The sequence below is a fragment of the Tachypleus tridentatus genome, chromosome 10 (assembly GCF_004210375.1).
Source record: "Tachypleus tridentatus isolate NWPU-2018 chromosome 10, ASM421037v1, whole genome shotgun sequence".
NCBI lineage: Eukaryota > Metazoa > Arthropoda > Merostomata > Xiphosura > Limulidae > Tachypleus > Tachypleus tridentatus.
Genome location: NC_134834.1, coordinates 185,106,774 through 185,127,340, shown reverse-complemented (window position 1 = coordinate 185,127,340; position 20,567 = coordinate 185,106,774). Strand labels below are relative to the sequence as shown.

At 35.5% G+C, this 20,567-nt stretch overlaps 1 pseudogene across 1 annotated transcript in view; it reads left to right on the top strand.

Moving 5' to 3' along the window:
- The window catches only part of LOC143231112 (sodium/calcium exchanger 3-like), a 142,682-nt pseudogene that overhangs the window by 10,130 nt on the left and 111,985 nt on the right, over positions 1 to 20,567 (top strand). The window contains exon 2 of the transcript XR_013016790.1: positions 6,725 to 6,829. The product of XR_013016790.1 is annotated as a sodium/calcium exchanger 3-like (transcript). The remainder of the gene's footprint in view (positions 1 to 6,724; positions 6,830 to 20,567) is intronic.

Sequence of the window (20,567 nt, the reverse complement as noted above, 5' to 3'; positions counted from 1 at the left end):
GTTCCCTAAGTTGTTTACTATATTATCTATCTGTTTATTAACAATGGTGGTCATACTATTTAGTATTAATTTTAATTAATTTATTAATGTTATTTAATTATGTATACTGACTGCTACGCTGATTTTTAGTTTCGATTTAAGTAGAGACGGAAGTTAAATGTTTCTACAGCACGGTTATAGCGATCTGTGGTTAGTAATTGTCACCTAAGTCTAATCATTAATTAATAACTGTTTTCAGTTAATTAGTAGTTCATAAGTAGATCGTATAGGCTACTAACCATGACAACTATGTGTCAAATCGACCCAAAAGAGGTTCACGCTCATTGGTGGAATGGTATTACATTTGACACGCATTCAACCAATCACGCTTCTGTCTTTTATATTGTTCTAAACATTTAAAGTATTCTCAAATTGTTGTTATTTAGTTTCGAGTTTTTCGAACTTCCGTCAATCTCATATAGTCATCATGGCGTCTGACGATGGAGAAGAAACTCATTAACTTTCATCACTTGACACTTAATGCGTCGCATGAAAACAGACTTGGTGTGTCACATAAACACAGTGTCACCCCGAGATACTTGAAGGAAACCCATGAAAATAAAACACCCAAATAGGGTATATTTAAAAACATGCCTGATGTGATTTGTTAATCCCATAAAAATGGATAAGTTAGACAAGAAAAGAAAAGGGAACATGGAACATTTTGTTTTTGCAACTGGGACAAACAGCAAAGATGGATCAATAGCTACTCGATTTTTACTTCTCTAAGTTGAACACATTTTTGTAGAGTTGATTTTATATAATTTGTTTTTAAGCCACATCAAAATATTTTGACCAGATGCAAAAAATAAATGAAATCTTTGTCAGCAAAAGGCAAAGCAAATGGTTGATGATTCAACCAAACAATTTCCAATCTAATTTTGACAGGTTTCTTTCTTACAGCGACGCTTAGACTTGTGTGTTTCGTTCTTTTGCATAATTGTTCGAAACATATTAGTTTTCTGACCCGTATCAAGTGGATTCGTTACAATATATAAATTTGGGATCACAAGATGAAAATAAGCTAACAGTTACTTTGTTACGAACTGTTGAGAACTGTTTAACAACTACTTTGTGACAACCGGTAGTTTGAAATGTAAGGACTGCTTTAGCCACAACAGTGTCACCACACTTCGTTTTGATCGTGTTCTGAAAAGGAGTTGGGCCGAAGTCAGAGAACATAATTGACAGTTTGTGAGCCACACAAAGATTGTGTTCCTGCTTTTCAAGAATGTGTGATGATAACTTCACTTTTTAGCAACTACCACGTGACAATATGATGTTCGTACACACTTAATTTCAAGAAATGTCGTCCTTTTATTTTTAAGAGAACAAAAAGAACTCGATGCTGACTTATCTAGGAGAGAGCCTTGATACACTAAGGTTTTTGTTTTTAATAGTGTAGACAACCAAAAGATATGATGTTTCCAAGTTAAACGTTTACTGTTATCATTAAATAAGACCCCTCAATTTTCTTCAGTGATAAACTACTGTTTACTTGACCAAAGTTTCATTTCTGGACAGTAACTGATGAGTTCATTTTGTTTTCGTAGATGAAAAGACCTATCAGTAATTAAATCGTAGCTAACTAGCTAATTTTAATTGTCTGCTTGTTTGTGTGCACTCTCTTAAAACCGATTAACCCTCCTGTTCGGTTAGCACGTGTGTACCGTTTACGACGAGATTACGTCTGAACTTAATCACTCGTATACTACTAGCCTGTTTCGCTGTCATGCGCACAGTATAATATTACGACGGCGTCACTCGGGGAAAAGATTAAAATAAACCTCGCAAGCGTCGTGATTTGATTTCTGAGAAATCTATTTAGGAAATAATGGCGAACTTCTTTATCAAGAAGAGAATTTTGTCTTCTAGAATCCGGTGAAAGTGTTTAGTCAAATTGTTTCTATTAAGTATCGAGACGAATCTTTTCCGCAAACGACAGCCATGTGGTCGGTCGATTCTTCAAAGATAAGAGTGGCTGAAACTTGGTTTTTAAGAGGTTTCTCTAAGCTTGTGTTTACTGTTGATAAGATTTTTAATTATGTAGTAAGAGTTGATTGATTTGTTTGTTTGATGTATTAAATATGGAACGTTTTAATACAGAGAGGGATTTAAGACAAGACTGACATCTTTTATTAAAACAATTTCTGTGAATGATTTTTTTTTCTGTAAATGTTTGTTTGTTTTGAATTTCGCGCAAAACTACACGAGGGCTATCTGCGCTAGCCGTCCCTAATTTAGCAATGTAAGACTAGAGGGAAGGCAGCTAGTCATCACCACCAACCGCCAACTCTTGGGCTACTGTTTTACCAACGAATAGTGGGATTGGCCGACACATTATAACGCCCCCACGGCTGAAAGGGGCGAGCATGTTTGGTGCGACGGGGATTCGAGCCTGCGACCCTCAGATTACAAGTCGAGCGTCCTAACCACCTGGCCACCCAGTAATGTGTCTGTCTGTTCTGGATAACCACCTGGCCACCAGTAATGTGTGTCTGTTCTGGATAACCACCTGGCCACCAGTAATGTGTCTGTCTGTTCTGGATAACCACCTGGCCACCAGTAATGTGTCTGTCTGTTCTGGATAACCACCTGGCCACCAGTAATGTGTCTGTCTGTCCTGGATAACCACCTGGCCATCCAGTAATGTGTCTGTCTGTTCTGGATAACCACCTGGCCACCCAGTAATGTGTCTGTCTGTCCTGGGTAACCACCACCTGGCCACCCAGTAATGTGTCTGTCTGTCCTGGGTAACCACCACCTGGCCACCCAGTAATGTGTCTGTCTGTCCTGGGTAACCACACCTGGCCACCCAGTAATGTGTCTGTCTGTCCTGGGTAACCACCACCTGGCCACCCAGTAATGTGTCTGTCTGTCCTGGGTAACCACCACCTGGCCACCCAGTAATGTGTCTGTCTGTCCTGGTAATCACCACCTGGCCACCCAGTAATGTGTCTGTCTGTCCTGGGTAACCACCACCTGGCCACCCAGTAATGTGTCTGTCTGTCCTGGGTAACCACCACCTGGCCACCCAGTAATGTGTCTGTCTGTCCTGGGTAACCACCACCTGGCCACCCAGTAATGTGTCTGTCTGTCCTGGGTAACCACCACCTGGCCACCCAGTAATGTGTCTGTCTGTCCTGGGTAACCACCAACTGGCCACCCAGTAATGTGTCTGTCTGTCCTGGAGTTTCAAACATAAAATTCGTTATACAATCTTCTCCCTCTGTAGAATAACAAAACAAACTTACGAATAGGACGTAGTGTTAAGAAAGTACGTAGTATTAAAACGAGCCAACGTTCGAATGAAACCACTGAGACTACAGACTGGTGCATGTTCCTAGGAAATAAAAGCCTAAAATAACTAGAAATTTACTGCTCTTAAAACGCATCTCAATTTGCCTAAGTAACCCTAATTACATTTTGTTGAGTCAATGTATACTGTTGAAACACGACTGGTTCAGCATTTCAGGTTTTGGAACGTGACAAAACTGGTTCAGCACTTCAGGCTATGATGGGTGATAAAAACGGTTCAGAACTTCAGGGTTCAGAATGTGATAAATGTGGTTCAGTATTTCATGGCTGAGAATGTGATAGAACTGATTCAATATTTCAAAGTTCGAAATGGGATAAAAGACCACATCAGTCAGTAGATGTTTAGATTTCAAGACTGAGAAACAATGTTTCTGTTTTGTCCTGTATTTGCTACGGGCTTCGTGTAATCTTGGAACTCATTAGCTGTTATATAGTTTTCAGCCAGACATTGTGTATTGATAAACACAAAGGTAAACATTAAAGATGGTTGTGTTTGATTTTTGTATGCGTCACCCCCGGAGAATCAAACCCCGGATTTTAAATAGTAAAAAAATAAAATAACTGTGTTAAACAAAGAAATGATAAATTAGAAAAAATAGATTGAAATGTTAACATGGACAGTATTGTAAAACTTTTTTTATGTTTAAATCATGAAAATATGGGTTTCGTTATTCCCCACTTCTGAAACGGATACTTAAAGAGATGCTTTTCCTGGTGTCTCAGCGGTACATTGGAAACTTTACATCTGTAGTGCGTACATCACAGAAAACCCATTGTGTAGATTTGTGCTTAATCACAAAGAGAAAAAAACAACCTTTATAAAATACCATTATAACTTGTTTCTATTTTATGATTTTGTATCGAGAAATAAATAACCCAACTGAGGTTCTTATAATCTATAGTAGAAAACAGTAATCGAGAAAATAAAAGTTTTGGTTTGGGAAATAACTTATGACCTTTTACTGCTCCTCCCAACTGAAGTTCTTATAATCTATAGTAGAACACAGTAATCAAGAAAATAAAAGTTTGGTTTAGGAAATAGCTTATGACCTTTTACTGCTCCTCCCAACTGAAGTTCTTATAATCTATAGTAGAAAACAGTAATCAAGAAAATAAAAGTTTGGTTTGGGAAATAACTTGTGACCTTTTACTGCTCCTCCCAACTGAAGTTCTTATAATCTATAGTAGAAAACAGTAATCAAGAAAATAAAAGTTTGGTTTGGGAAATAACTTATGACCTTTTACTGCTCCTCCCAACTGAAGTTCTTATAATCTATAGTAGAAAACAGTAACCAAGAAAATAAAAGTTTGGTTTGGGAAATAACGTATGACATTTTACTGCTCCTCCCAACTGAAGTTCTTATAATCTATAGTAGAACACAGTAATCAAGAAAATAAAAGTTTGGTTTAGGAAATAACTTATGACCTTTTACTGCTCCTCCCAACTGAAGTTCTTATAATCTATAGTAGAAAACAGTAATCAAGAAAATAAAAGTTTGGTTTGGGAAATAACTTATGACCTTTTACTGCTCCTCCCAACTGAAGTTCTTATAATCTATAGTAGAAAACAGTAACCAAGAAATAAAAGTTTGGTTTGGGAAATAACGTATGACCTTTTACTGCTCCTCTGTCGGTAAATATTTCTTTCAGGATGTTTCGGAACTTGACTAACGACATTTTTTATAACTGCTAGTTGAGAATACTTGTTAAAGAAGACAAAACTGTATAAAGGACGATGTTAAATGGTGTTATACACGTTAGATGGTGTTATCCAAATGTTAGATAGCATTATCCATTAGATGGTGTTATCCAAATGTTAGATAGCATTATCCATTAGATGGTGTTATACAATGTTAGATGGTAATATCCAATGTTAGATAGTATTATTCATTAGATGGCGTTATAGTGTATCCAATGTTAGATGGTGTTATCCAATGTTAGATAGTGTTTTCCAATGTTATATGATATTCTCTGATGTTGACTTATTTAACTAATTAAGGGCTTGTGTATTTAAATTCAAAGCCAAAGTCTATAAAATCAAATATAAATATGCTCTATTTAAGGGGTTTTTTGTTGTTTTTTTATCCACTTTCTCGGGCAAAACACCTAGAACAAAATAACCTTATACAACATTGGACGGTTTCCAGTTACTATACTCAACATTATAGGAATGGAGCCAGTGGATGATGGGTGTTAACGTGATGGCTTATCAAGTACTTGAATAATTGACATATAATCTTTATTGAAAATGTTGGAAACAACAGCAAAAACCGCAGTCTTCTGGTTATCCAAAATTCTGCTTTTCTGAGACCAGTAGGCGGTCGTGGTTTAGGAGGTGAGATTATGGCATTGTCAAGTCTTGTTATTCGTGGTGGCAGGTGGCGCTGATAGTCTCTCAAAATTAGGGATGATTACCATGGATAGAATATAGCTTTGCGCGAAATTGAACAAAAACTGTTATGTGACGATCAATCACACCATTCGTTGTTAAAGAGTAGCCCAAGAGTTGGCAGTGGGTCGTCCTGATCAGCTGCCTTACCTCTAGTATATTTCTATACTAAAAGTAAATTTGTATACTTTCCCCGCTGATTTCTCCAATCCGATTCCCATGGCTGTGGATTCGCTAAATAGTAGATAGGGACAGTAGGAATCTCGTTAATCCATTCATGCGCGTCACTAATTAGATGACAAGGCATTTGGCTACCTTAAGAGAGTCATAGTCACTAACTTTCCCCGCTGATTTCTCCAAGCCCGTTCCCTTGGCTGTGGTTTCGCTAGATAGTAGATAGGGACAGTGGGAATCTCGTTAATCCATTCATGAGCGTCACTAATTAGATGACGAGGCATTTGGCTACCTTAAGAGAGTCATAGTTAACTGTTATAATGTGACGATCAATCACACCATTCGTTGTTAAAGAGTAGCCCAAGAGTTGGCAGTGGGTCGTCCTGATCAGCTGCCTTACCTCTAGTATATTAATACAGAATTAGAAACGGCTATCCCGGGGAATTTTCGAACAGCTTTGAGCGAAATTCAATAAATAAACTAACCAAATAAATAATTCTAAAACCCATAATTCGTTGTACAGAATTCTTGATATATAATAGCACTAACCATCTAATTTTACGAGCCTCTCGAAACCGAAAGAGACAAGTACTTCCACGTCGATCTTATGATTTTAAGAAACCCGACCATTCCAACTTCAGGCGCTTTCCTCTGTGATGTTTATTCGTTTTATGCATGTATACTATTATTTTTGTGTGTAAATAAATATGAGGGGCGGTCTTCTTGGTTGTGCAGCATGATAACGAGAGTACAGAACGGTAAGTCCTTATTTGTTAAGCCGGCTGTCTTTTTTTCTCAAATCAGACTGAGAAGACGGTGCAAGCTATTATTGATCACCTCAAGTACTTGGCAGTCACTAGAATGTCAAACACGAGAGACCAGTCACGTGGCCTAAGTCCTGTTCTCTGTGTGAGTATTTGGTCTTGTAATAAGAACGTCGATATAAGAGATTTAGAAAATCTTCAAAGGACAACCTTGACAGTATTACTATTGGTTTAGGATTGATTCTATAACATTGTTGGTTAAGGGTCTATTCCAGTGTTAACTCAGTTTAGTTTATGATGACCAGAAACCCAGTTGAAGTAAAAATGTATCTCAAGACGGGTGGTATGGGTAATAAAACTTTTATTAAAATAAAGTTTTATTACCCATCGATTGCAGTGTTACTGTTGTTGGTTTAGGATCGATTGCAGTGTTAACTTTGTTGGTTTAGGATCGATTTCAGTGTTAACTTTGTTGGCTTAGGACCGAGTTCAGTGTCAATTTTATTGGCTTAGAGTCGATTGCAGTCTTAACTTTGTTGGCTTAGGGTCGATTCCAGTTTTAGCGCTGTTAATATATGGTTGATTTCAGTGTTACCTGATAGAGTATAGACTTCAGTGTTATATTGTTGATTAAATATAAATTCCAGCTTTAAATATTGATTTAAGAGTTCAGGTTTTGAATCAGGACTATTTCTAGACTTATAAATAGTTTGGAAATTAGATTATTCTAGCTAGGAAAATATAGTGAAAACAAACAAAGTTTGGTAATCGTATATTCAAGTTACTTGCAAAAAGATATAAAGATGGACAGAAAATGAATTAGCTGCTGTCGACCAGTCTTTCTAACCTTCTGTATGAAGGGAGTATAGATTCTTGCCAGCTTTTAACTTTGAAGCTGTACCCCCAAATTACAACGCTAACATCCTGAGTTCTATTCCCCACGGTGAGCTCAGCAGATAGCTCAGTGGGGCTTTATTCTAAAACAAAACGTTGAAATAAAATCAAATATCATGACCTTACTTTGACCTCTTTTGCAAAAAAAGAAAAAGAAACCGCATTAAAATCCTCTCTTCAAGTACCGGCTAAATTTGTAATTTTTGACAGGAACAGTAATGGATAACGTGTATTACTGTACCATTTCTTGAAATACCTGCGAACTCACTAGCTAGCATTCCTGTATAATTGTAATAATATATACAATGAAATTATTTAGTTGTTCACATCCATCAGTTTCATTCAAACAATAACTACTTAGATACGTATGTGAGGAGTTACCGGAAATACGTCACTGTGGTAATTGTTTGTTTGTTTGTTTGTTTTTGAATTTCGTGCAAAGCTACACGAGGGCTATACGCGTTAGCCGTCCTTAATTTAGCAGTGTAAGAGTAGAAGGAAGGCAGCTAGTCATCACCACCCGCCGCCAACTCTTTGGCTGCTCTTTTATCAACGAATAGTAGGATTGATCGTCGCCACCACGCCTGAAAGAGCGAGCGTATTTGGTGTGACGGGTATTCGAACCCGTGACGCTCACATTACGATTCGAGAACCTTAACTACCTGGCCATGCCAGGCAACACTATGATAAATTCAAACCTTTATTTATACATCGGCGATGGAAACAGATGTTACACCAAAATTTGAATGGAATTACAATAAACGTGAAAAATCATTTTTTGAAGGATAAATATGTTTACTTAGGAACTGGTATTAAGTGATTTATTCAAATCGCAAAACAACACAGATCGTGCGTTTTTAACAGGATGACGATGTACCTTCGTTTTATCAAAATAGAAGTTTAGGGTTAGCTTAAATTTGTGTAGACAATACTGTGTGATCATTAAGTGAAAGCTATTTACAAGGTTATATCAAAACGTTGTACATTTACATCAGTTTTCGTCACTTCAAGCCGTCTCCAAGCTTTGTGTTGTTTGATTTTTATCATTTTTTTTCCTTTATTCGGATTTGACTTTTACTATTGAACAGTTACACAAGCGCCACCTGTTGTCGTTAAGTAGTTGTAATTTGAGAGATGAAAAATGTAATAGAAAAGAAATAATTAAACGCGAGATATCTAGCTTAACATTGTACTTACACACTGAGTTTCTGCATCATTGGCTAATTGAAACAAGTTTCCTACACGTGACGAGATTTGGATTCTACACATGCGCACTGCATTAGCCTAACAAGCGTGTGTATTTAATTGAATATCAAGGGGCCATCTCAAATTTCATTAATATAAATCTAACTAAGATGGCTGCCATATAAAGCTCAAAATAACTTTTATGGTATTCTGTACACCAGTACTGTTAAGGATAGGTGTTCACTAGGTTGTTTTAGGTGTTCTCTAGGTGGTGTTATTTTCAAGCGTGAATGGGCGATGCTGCTACTCTTAAGATGATTTCCGTTACTGCAGGCCCGGCATGGCCAAGCATGTTAAGGCGTGCGACACGTAATCTGAGGGTCGCGGGTTCGCTTCCCCGTCGCGCCAAACATGCTCGCCCTTTCAGCCGTGGGGGCGTTATAATGTGACGGTCAATCCCACTATTCGTTGGTAAAACAGTAGCCCAAGAATTGGCGGTGGTGGTGATGACTAGCTGCCTTCCCTCTAGTCTTACACTGCTAAATTAAGGACAGCTAGTGCAAATAGCCCTCGAGTAGCTTTGTGCGAAATTAAAAAAACAAACAAAAGCAAACAAACAAACAAACCGTTACTGCAACTTGTCCACCATTATTTGATTTATATACAAGAGCCACACATTTCTAGAAACACCCAGTACTTTATACTTATTTATACAATTGTTTACGATAGGACAGCTAAGAGAAACTTGTACTTTTAATATGATGTATTATAATAAATGCTGTCTGTATTAGACTGTATAATTTACGTTGTTTCAGCAAAAAACAGCTGAAATTGGAATAGTTAAAACCTGATTTTAAGAACGACAGAACCATTCCTTTACCACACAATACCCTGCCGTATAAGATAAAACGGCAGAGCCATTCCTTTACCACAATACCCTGCCGTGTCAGATAAAACGGCAGACCCATTTCTTTACCACAATACCCTGCCGTGTCAGATAAAACGGCAGAGCCATTCCTTTACCACAATACCCTGCCGTGTAAGATAAAGCAATAAGAAAAACCTCTGTTGTATGTCTGAAAGAAACTCTAGTCTCTATTTCCTAAATTTAAAGTTCCCTGGTGTGTCAGCGGTAAGCTTTTGGCATTACAATGCTCAAATCTCGGGTTTGATTCCACGTTGTGGACAAACTGCAGCTAATCCTGCTGTGTATTTTCGTTAAGAAATAACATCTGAAGGACACAAAGGTTGTCCCAACTTACGTTTAGAGCCAAACTATTCTAGAATAATAGTATTGTCATAAGTGTTTGGTGTGCATACCATTTGGTAAACTTCGTGCTTATATGTCGATAAAGTAAACAAACACGTCTGTAAATGACAGACTCTCGTTACGTTTCACACCACAATGTTTCTGTTGCCATGACTTCACGAAATATTTTGTTCTTATTTGTTTGGAGTAAAACAGTTTTATCGAAGTCGAAGAATCGTTTCAAAAGCAGTAGTTAATAGTATTATCTAAGTTTTTACGAATGACTCGAGTTTTTCTTTGAATTGTTATGAGAACGAGTTTATTTACCTGAAGAGAACATACCTCTCAACTAATATACTTAAAGGAATCTAAACACACATACCTGAAGAGAACACACCTCTCGACTAATATACTTAAAGGAATCTAAACACATATATCTGAAGATAACACACCTCTCGACTTATATACTTAAAGGAATCTAAACACATTTACCTGAAGAGAACACACCTCTCGACTAATATACTTAAAGGAATCTAAACACACATATCTGAAGAGAACACACCTCTCAACTAATATACTTAAAGAAATCTAAACACACATATCTGAACACACCAACACACACTTAAAGGAATCTAACACATTTACATGAAGAGAACACACCACTACTAATACTTAAAGGAATCTAAACACATTTACCTGAAGAGAACACACCACTCAACTAATATACTTAAAGAAATCTAAACACATTTACATGAAGAGAACACACCTCTCAACTAATATACTTAAAGAAATCTAAACACATTTACATGAAGAGAACACACCTCTCAACTAATACACTTAAAGAAATCTAAATACATTTACATGAAGAGAACACACCTCTCAACTAATACACTTAAAGAAATCTAAACACATTTACATGAAGAGAACACACCTCTCAACTAATACACTTAAAGAAATCTAAACACATTTACATGAAGAGAACACACCTCTCGACTAATATTCTTAAAGAAATCTAAACACATTTACATGAAGAGAACACACCTCTCAACTAATACACTTAAAGGAATCTAATCACATTTTCACTGTTCTAAACCAAGCTTCTTTACAAGCATTTGATGTTTTATTATTTTTGCAAACTCGTGTGAATAATTGAACTTTGCTATTTAGAGAACATTTAAGTTTGTAACTACGTATTACACAACCGTCTGGTTGACTGTCATGCTAAGTCTAATTAAAACGTTTCTTAAAGTTAAAACAAAAACGCGAGTGCTTGGACAATTCGTCATCTTGTCTATTTTAATTTTAGAAATAGCAAATGATGACACATCTTTATGAATTTATAAACTGATTTATTAATGAGTCTATAAAATCTTTATTATTTAGCATTAGGCCTACAGGAGGCTGAAGTTTAATCGTTGTTGGGACCATTACCGTGTTTCTCCGAAAATAAGACAGGGCTTATATTAATTTTCACTCCAAAATATGACACTAGGGCTTATTTTCGGGGGATGTCTTATTTTGATATATTAAAAAAATGAAGTTACAAAGTAAAACTATTAAACTAACCATTTAAAATAAACTATTATTAAACTATTAAACTAACTGATTAATACTTAAACAAACTAATTAACTAACTATTAAACTAATTAATAAATTATTATTTTTTATTTCTTTCCTCTTCCTGCCACTCTTAACTAGGGCTTATTTTAAGGGTAGGGCTTATATTAAAACTATCCCCAAAAATCACACTAGGTCTTATTTTATGGGTGGGTCTTATTATCGGAGAAACACGATAGTACTGTTATAAAATATCCTATTGTTGAGCGGGTTTAAAAAAATTATCTCATGAAAATAATGCAAAGTCTAGTCTATGTAACACAATAATAGATTTAATTTATTCATACCTTAATGTTTGCTGCAGGTTACTATCACTTGTAAACAATTGTAGGCTTAAGTTGAGCAATATTGTTTAGGATTTCGACAGTGAGTTACTCGCTCATGGTCCTACGACTGAATTACTCACAAATAAGTTTGCTTGTACAATTTTACAACAAATCAACTGATTAATTGAGCATGCGCGATAACTAACACTCAGCTGAATAATTCACTTTGGCACTTTACAAGTTGAAAACTAACTCAATAATTCATTTATTAGTTTGTTTATAATGTATTCTTATTTTTAGATGTTTCGCAAATTCTCTCAGTCATTAGAGTTCACGAACATTCAGGACTACTTGTATAAACTTATCTGAGTCTAACGTCGTGCCCTCTAAAAGTATAGCTTATAATAGTACTAACTTAGTCTCTTGGCATGTATTAATTGCCAGCTGATGAGGTGATAAAGAAACATATATACGTGTGTGTGTTGAAATTATCTTATGATGGAACAATAAAATAGAAGTAACATTAAAGGCATGAGAGAAATTGTTTGGGAAATTAAAGTTATTAAAGAAAAAAATAAAAATATGTCAACAAAAACACACTGATATTTTTTTCAGATATGTCTTTGTCCTTTATAATAGTCCCCCGCTGGTACAGCAGTAAGTCTACAGATTTACAACTCTAAAATCAGGGTATTGATTCTCCTCGGTGGACTCAGCAGATACCCCAATATGACTTTGCTATAAGAAAAACACACACAACACAACTTTATAATGTACATTTACCGCTGTACATTTGTTTCAGTGCCTACACGTCTTTTAATACACTTTTTTCATGTGAAGTATATTCTTGAACGTGTGGTGCAAGTTCCGACTGTTCTCGAAACTTGTAGCGAATTACTGAAAGTCGAAATTAATAATACTTGTTTGACGAAAGCGCGCGAGAATATTGTCGAAAGTTCTACAAATTCGCGTGTTTCCTATAAAAAAGGTGGCTAACCGAGACTCTGGTAGAGAACGTTGTTGGACAGTTACAGACAGTATACTATAGGTCTAGGAAGCTATGGTTGTGATTAACGTCTATCAATAGAAAAACCACAGAATTTGACCAGGAACATAATAGATTTCGAACATTTTTAAACTGTTCGATTTCAGTAAATTACTTCGTATGTTAGAATTTCTACGAGGACATTAAATATCTTCACTGCTAAGCGGTGTGAGGCGAGTCAAGAAACGACAGCTAACTCACTCAAGCGAGGTGCAACTCTGAATTAATTTGCTTGTCGATTGTCAATAACGTGTTCAGTTCTAGAGTGGATATAAGAATCAGTATTGTCTGTACGTTTGTAAAACTGTTGTATATAAATCATCGTTTGTAATAACTATTAGTAATGAGTGTTATTAAAAATTGTATTGTTTGTATATTAAAATATGTGTGTGTTAATCTTGTTGGCAAATAACATGAATTTAACACATATTGACATTTAATTAACTGATAAGCTCACAATCAAATCTAAGGTTATTTGCGGTAATACAAAGCGTACGTAACGTAATAAATCGAAGATACGTCCGAAATAATTAACAGTATGTAACTTTCCAATATTGAGATGTGCTAGTTTTACTAATCATAAAAATAGAACGTAAACGAAATATTGAACTAATATTTTAGTAAAATTATGATGCTGTCGAAGTTCGACAAAATTATTAATATTTAACATTATTTTAAATTTTAAAAAAATGATAGTTTTTGACTGGTTGAAGGTGTTTCGTTTGTGACGTTACATGTATCTTGTATTCGTAAAATGTTTACAATAAAGGTTTTTCTTTAAAATGCACGACATTACAAGTATGCAGTAACATTAGTTTTGTACTTGAAACTAGCGACGTTACAAGTATGCAGTAACATTTAATTTGGTACTTGAAACAAGCGACGTTACAAGTATGCAGTAACATTTATTTTGGTACTTGAAACTAGCGACATTACAAGTATGCAATAACATTTATTTTCGGTACTTGAAACAAGCGACGTTACAAGTATGCAGTAACATTTATTTTGGTACTTGAAACTAGCGACGTTACAAGTATGCAATAACATTTATTTTCGTACTTGAAACTAGCGACGTTACAAGTATGCAGTAACATTTAGTTTGGTACTTGAAACTAGCGACGTTACAAGTATGCAGTAACATTTAATTTGGTACTTGAAACAAGCGACGTTACAAGTATGCAGTAACATTTAATTTGGTACTTGAAACAAGCGACGTTACAAGTATGCAGTAACATTTAGTTTGGTACTTGAAACTAGCGACGTTACAAGTATGCAGTAACATTTAGTTTGGTACTTGAAGCAACCGATGTCAAAACCTAAAAAAAAAAAAAAAAAAAAAAACTTGGTCGTAACAAGTTTTTAATCACAGATGGGGCTGAGGCAAAGATGTCTCTGCTGTCTACGTCATCAGTACCACTTTGACGTCACTTTATCTGCTCTTATTTTTTATATTTCGTGCTGAATATTAAACTGTGGGGTCAAGTTTGTAAATGTGAGTTATTCACGGAGTGGGAAAGGGTATTAGCGAAGCTGGTAGGAAAGTTTTGAAATTATTAAAAGCTAACCAGACTCCAGCGGCGTAGTGTTTGGGAGCATGCGCACTTTGATCGCTGAAATTTTTATCTAAAACAATCGGATTAAGATTTTATATAAAAGACAATTGATATTTTTAATTTAAATCATACGTACTAACAGAAGCCTAGCCACGCCCTTTACGGTGAAGGTTGGCGAAACGTGACATTATTTCAACGCAAAACTTGTCCGTAAAAATATCGATAATAAACACATTACTAACTTAACAACGACTAGAATACGGTCTTTCACTATACTACTAGCTTAGTTTAAACACGTACTGTGAACACCAGCGCGTAAACAGTATTGGACTAGTGATAAAAAATGTGACGTGTAGACAGTAGTGGACTAGTGGTAACTTATTGACCAGCAATGATTTGTTATCAGTAATATTCTATACGATCTTTGATCAGATATCGCTCGATGGAAAAGGCGAACTGTATTGAATATAGCTATATTTTGTTATAGATTATATTTTATAAACATTTTGGTCACAATAATCGCTTAACTAATTGTTCTCGAAGCACTCGGAAGCTATAATTAGCTAATTTCAGTGCTCAAATTTGTGGTTGAGATTTAGAGTATAGGACTACATTCTAATAAGGTGCATTTCTTTTCTTGTCGATTTTTAGAGCCGTAAACTTTCGGGCTTATGATGCTACAAGTTCGAGTTCAACCTGCAATGTGTACAGTAAAGATGTTTTCTGTTTTCAATCTGATAATATTTTCATTTTCTTTCGCTTTTTTGTTACCTCCTACATTTGGTTTATCTGACGAACATATGCAGTTGTACTAATGCAGTTCACGGGTTTCATTAGCGCGGTTTTCACGTTTTCGCTATGAAAGGATGAATTATTTCATATTTCTCCTACAAGAACGTGTTTTCATTATTGTTTAACCAGTTGCATCAGCGTTATAATGTGACGGTCAATCCCACTATTTGTTGGTAAAAAAGTAGCCCAAGAGTTGGCGGTGGGTGGTGATGACTAGCTGCCTTTCCTCTAGTCTTACACTGCTAAATTATGGACGGCTAGCGCAGATAGCCTTTGTGTAGCTTTGCGCGAATTTCAGAGACAAACTGACAGTAGCATCAGAAATCGGCGAAAACCAACATCAAGTAGGTGTTCGAAGCTGAGTTGTGGAGCGAATTATTAAAGATGATAATGTGTAATTTTTTTTAAAATTAGTTTCTCGTCTGTCTGTTTTAAAGGAACATGAGTATGACAAATACCTACAAACATTGGCAATGTAACAAACATCTCTACTTTTGCCAGTCGGTATAGATACCGGTTAACAAAAAGCCTTCATAATAAGTGGTACATACACAAAACGATCGCTAATAAAAAAAAAATATTGAAAGGTATTTTTATGACGTTTCGTTCCGCTAAGGAAGAGAAAGTTTGTTTTGTGAATTTCTTCGCCCTAAGCTACTCGAGGGCTACCTGGGCTACTCGTTCTTAATTTTCAAGTGGTAGACTAAAGAGAAGACAGCTAATCAACATCTTCCACCGTCAACTCTTTATATAGTGTATATATATATATATATATATATATATATTGTGCACAAACTGCTTACGTCTTTCTCTGAACCATTTGGTTACAGAATAGGTCGTCCTAAGGCACTTCACGTTTTCTACGGGAAATTCGATGGCCTATGTTTCTCGTGTCTGTTTCTTCTTGCACGTGGTATACGCTTTGTTTTATAACAAGCGATGTACACCACAGTGGAGCAAGAATATACTCTTTGTTTAATCTCTTCAATTTCACGAAATGCTCGAAATGGACTTACCCGTAATGTGCGTGTATACAATTTTACCAGCTTAAAGCTATTCACTCTTTAAATAAACATTCGTACAAGTGAAACACGAACATCCGTATTAGTATATGAAGTAAATATTTCTTACATGAACTTCATAATGCATAGAACGAATGAAAAAAACATATACATGCACATACAGCCACACACCTGTTCATTTAGAGAGACCATACCATCTATCTCTGACGTCAGAGTTTACGTAATTGTCCATTAGGATCGTCATTTGTTCAGCCAACTTTTTTTTTCTGTTTTTCTTGCTGCGAAGTCTGTTACTTTAGCCTTAAGATATTTTTATCTCCCAGGTGTTTGTACGTGACATACGTTTAGAAGTAGGCGTGGCTTGATGGGGTTTATTATCGTTACCCCTGTAACGGTGTTAAATATAGTTTAAAAAATCTAGGATCAATTTATGTCACTGATTTAACTTCAGATTATCACATCTTACGCACTAGCTTGTGCCTAACTTGTTACGAGTCTGTTTCGCTGTATATATATTGGTTACAAAACAGCAAAGGTACAATATTTAATAGTGTAGGTAATTACTAAACGTTATGTTCAGTAAATACGTGATAAACGGGCTATTTTTCTTTATAATTTGAATAAGTTTAGAGATGCAGGGTTATTATATGGAATCGCTTAAGTACAAATCACACGAGAGTGTTTCGACACATCTTGGACAAAATAATATTTTGGTGTTACTACATTTGTTGTTCAGAACAGTCCTATGGTGTAAAATGGTTGTTTGTTGATTGTGTCCCCAGGTAGGTGTGTAATTAATGTTAGTAGGTATAACACTATTTAACAAACGCCTGTCTATGTTTATTTTCTTGGAACTGGAGAACCGACGGACTAATTTCCAGCAACCATAATATTCATCTTTTGTGCTTTCATGGGAGTAACATCAGGCGGTCGGTGTTTTAGTCCGACGCCTGCGTCAAATACCGGAGTTTCTATGTCTTTCACGTGTATTTAACGGACACAACAGCTTATGTATAATAAAGCCGAGAACCTCCGAGCAAAATTTCACACATCTTTCCATCTTTCTGGTCTGGTGGTTGAGGCTCTCGATCCGAAAGCTGAGAGTCTCTGGTTCGAATCCCGTTCCCGACCTAGTTTGTTTTTCAATCGTGGGGCGTTATAATTCGATGGTAGATCACACTGTTTGTCGTTAAATAGTAGTTCAAGAGTTGGCGGTGTGTAGTGTTGACTTGCTGCCCTATTCTTAATCTTAACTCTAAGATTAGGGACGTCTAACTGACAGAAAAAACAACTTTTTATTAAAACACCGTACGTCACATATCCGTTCTTTTTAGTTATTAAAACCATAAGTCAATCTGAACTTGTTTTCTACCCAAAGGATAGGTAGGGATGGATACGATGAGCGTCTTTACATATAAGTTAAAAGTGTTGGTTCTTAGTTTTGATCTTGTTATCGAGGTGTCGTAACACTTGACGTTTGTTTTTAAACACAGAGTCCATTTAATATTACTCTTATCCGGTCGAATGGTCAATTAAGTCCTTGTAAGTGCAGAACTTGTTTATAGAAAAATGTGTGTGTTTTTCTTATAGCAAAGCCACATCGGGCTATCTGCTGAGTTCACCGAGGGGAATCGAACCTCTAAATTTAGCGTTGTAAATCAGTAGGCTTACCTATGTACTAGCGGAGGACTAGAGAAATAGGTCACGTGCATACAGTTATTGGAAAACTCGACAATAATGACAAGTAAAAAAATGTAATTAAAATGCCTGTGTGACGGATCAACTGTCTAACTAACCATAAAGTTCTCCATTACAGGCGATTCTGTCTATGACGTAAACTGAGAATTGCCTTTGATGTGAAACATATCGTCAGTTGACGTCAGAGAGAATCGCCTGCTGTGAGGAACACATGGTCAGTTCACGTAATAGACAGAATCGCCTGTAGTGAGGTAAACTGACCATATGTCGCTTATTAGGGCAATTCTCTCCAAGACGTGACCTGACCATATGTCTCCTATTACAAGCGATTCTCTGTATGATGTGGACTGACCATAGGTCTCACATTACAGGCGATTTTCTGTATTATGTGAACTGACCATATGTCGCTCATTACGGGCTATTCTCTTTATGACGTGACCTGACCATATGGTTTCTTTTTCAGGCGTTTCTCTCTATGACGTTACCTGACCATATGTCTCACATTACAGGCGATTCTCTCTCTGTGACGTGCCATTTGATGGGGAAATGATCAGTTTACGGATTTACGTCGTTAAAATATGTAGTAGACAGAGAGTAACTAGGCGATTGTATATCGTTTTGCTAAAACAAAGAAACACGATATGTAAAACCAAACGTACTTGAAAAGAATTAGTTATTTTATTCAAAGTAAAATAACACAATGTTTTATTTATTTAGATATTAGAACGATGTTTTATTTAATAAAAGGTTAGAACAATGTTTTATTTAATTACAGGTTAGAACGATGTTTTATTTAATTAAAGGTTAGAACAATGTTTTATTTAATTAAAGGTTAGAACGATGTTTTATTTAATTAAAGGTTAGAACGAAGTTTTATTTAATTAAAGGTTAGAACGATGTTTTATTTAATTAAAGGTTAGAACGATGTTTTATTTAATTAAAGGTTAGAACAATGTTTTATTTAATTAAAGGTTAGAACGATGTTTTATTTAATTAAAGGTTAGAACGATGTTTTATTTAATTAAAGGTTAGAACGATGTTTTATTTAATTAAAGGTTAGAACGATGTTTTATTTAATTAAAGGTTAGAACGATGTTTTATTTAATTAAAGGTTAGAACGATGTTTTATTTAATTAAAGGTTAGAACGATGTTTTATTTAATTAAAGGTTAGAACGATGTTTTATTTAATTAAAGGTTAGAACGATGTTTTAGTTAATTAAAGGGTAGAACGATGTTTCATTTAATTAAAGGGTTAGAACGTGTTTTATTTAATTAAACATTAGAACGATGTTTTATTTAATCAAACATTAAAATGATGTTTTATTTAATTAAAGGTTAGAACGATGTTTTATTTAATTAAAGGTTAGAACGATGTTTTATGTAATTAAAGATTAGAACGATGTTTTATGTAATTAAAGATTAGAACGATGTTTTATTTAATTAAAGATTAAAATGATGTTTTATTTAATTAGAGACTAGGACGATATTTGATCATAGATTAGGATCATACTTGATTTAATTATATATTAAGACGATGTTTTACAACACTAAAATCAGGGGTTCGATTCCCATCGGTGGGTTCATCAAATAGCCCGATGTGGCTTTGCTATGAGAAAACACACACACAACCGGGTGATTATTGTGTAGGTTTTATTTGTTGATTGTAAATAAAATTAACACGTTTAATAAAACAACAACATTACGGGGCTGCGGGTCGAAAGTTCCAAAGTTAAGGTCGCGATATGCCTTTGAACATACGCACTGCGCTTTCAGCTATGGATGAGTTATAACCGTGACTGTTAGTCCCGATATAAGGTTAAGAGTATCTGGAAGCAAACTGCCCTGCTACTGAACGGTTCCCTATATTTGATCAGTAGGACTAATTCAGAGATGTATCTCAGAACGGCTGGTATGGATATTAACACTTTTTACTAATAAAGCAGAGAACAACGTTTCGACCTTCTTAGGTCATCTTCAGGTTAACAAAGAGAGAGTTTGCAACTGACCGTTGATGGACACATGTCCTAGGGACGAGAGTATAAACGGGTACGGGATTGCAGGGATCGTTGCAGGGGGATGTTAGGTTATTAATTAGTATAGGTATAAAGGTGCTCTTTTATATTGGTTTAATTTTGGTTTTAGTTGCTGTATAAGTAGGGCTTCTTTCATTTTCCGTTTGTTTATATTTGTTTCCCTACTTAATATCTTGGTGTTTTATGTGGTTATGTTGTGTTTATTTGATTTGCAGTATTCAAAAATTTCTGAATATGTGTTGTTGTTGGTGTTTTAATGTGGTTTTCAATTTTCTGCTCATTTCTCTAATACAGAAGTCGTGGCAGTTATCACATTGTATTTTATAAATTATGTTGGTGTTGTGTTTATCACTGTAGTTTTTACATAGTATAGACTTTTGTTTTGTACGTGGTTTTTGAATACATTTGGTGTTTACTGGAATTTTGTGTTTTGTTATAAGTTTTTTCCGTATGTTGGTTATTTTTTCGCTGATGTCGAGAACATTGGTATGCAGCGGTATAAGGTTTTGTTGTATCTTGGGATTTATT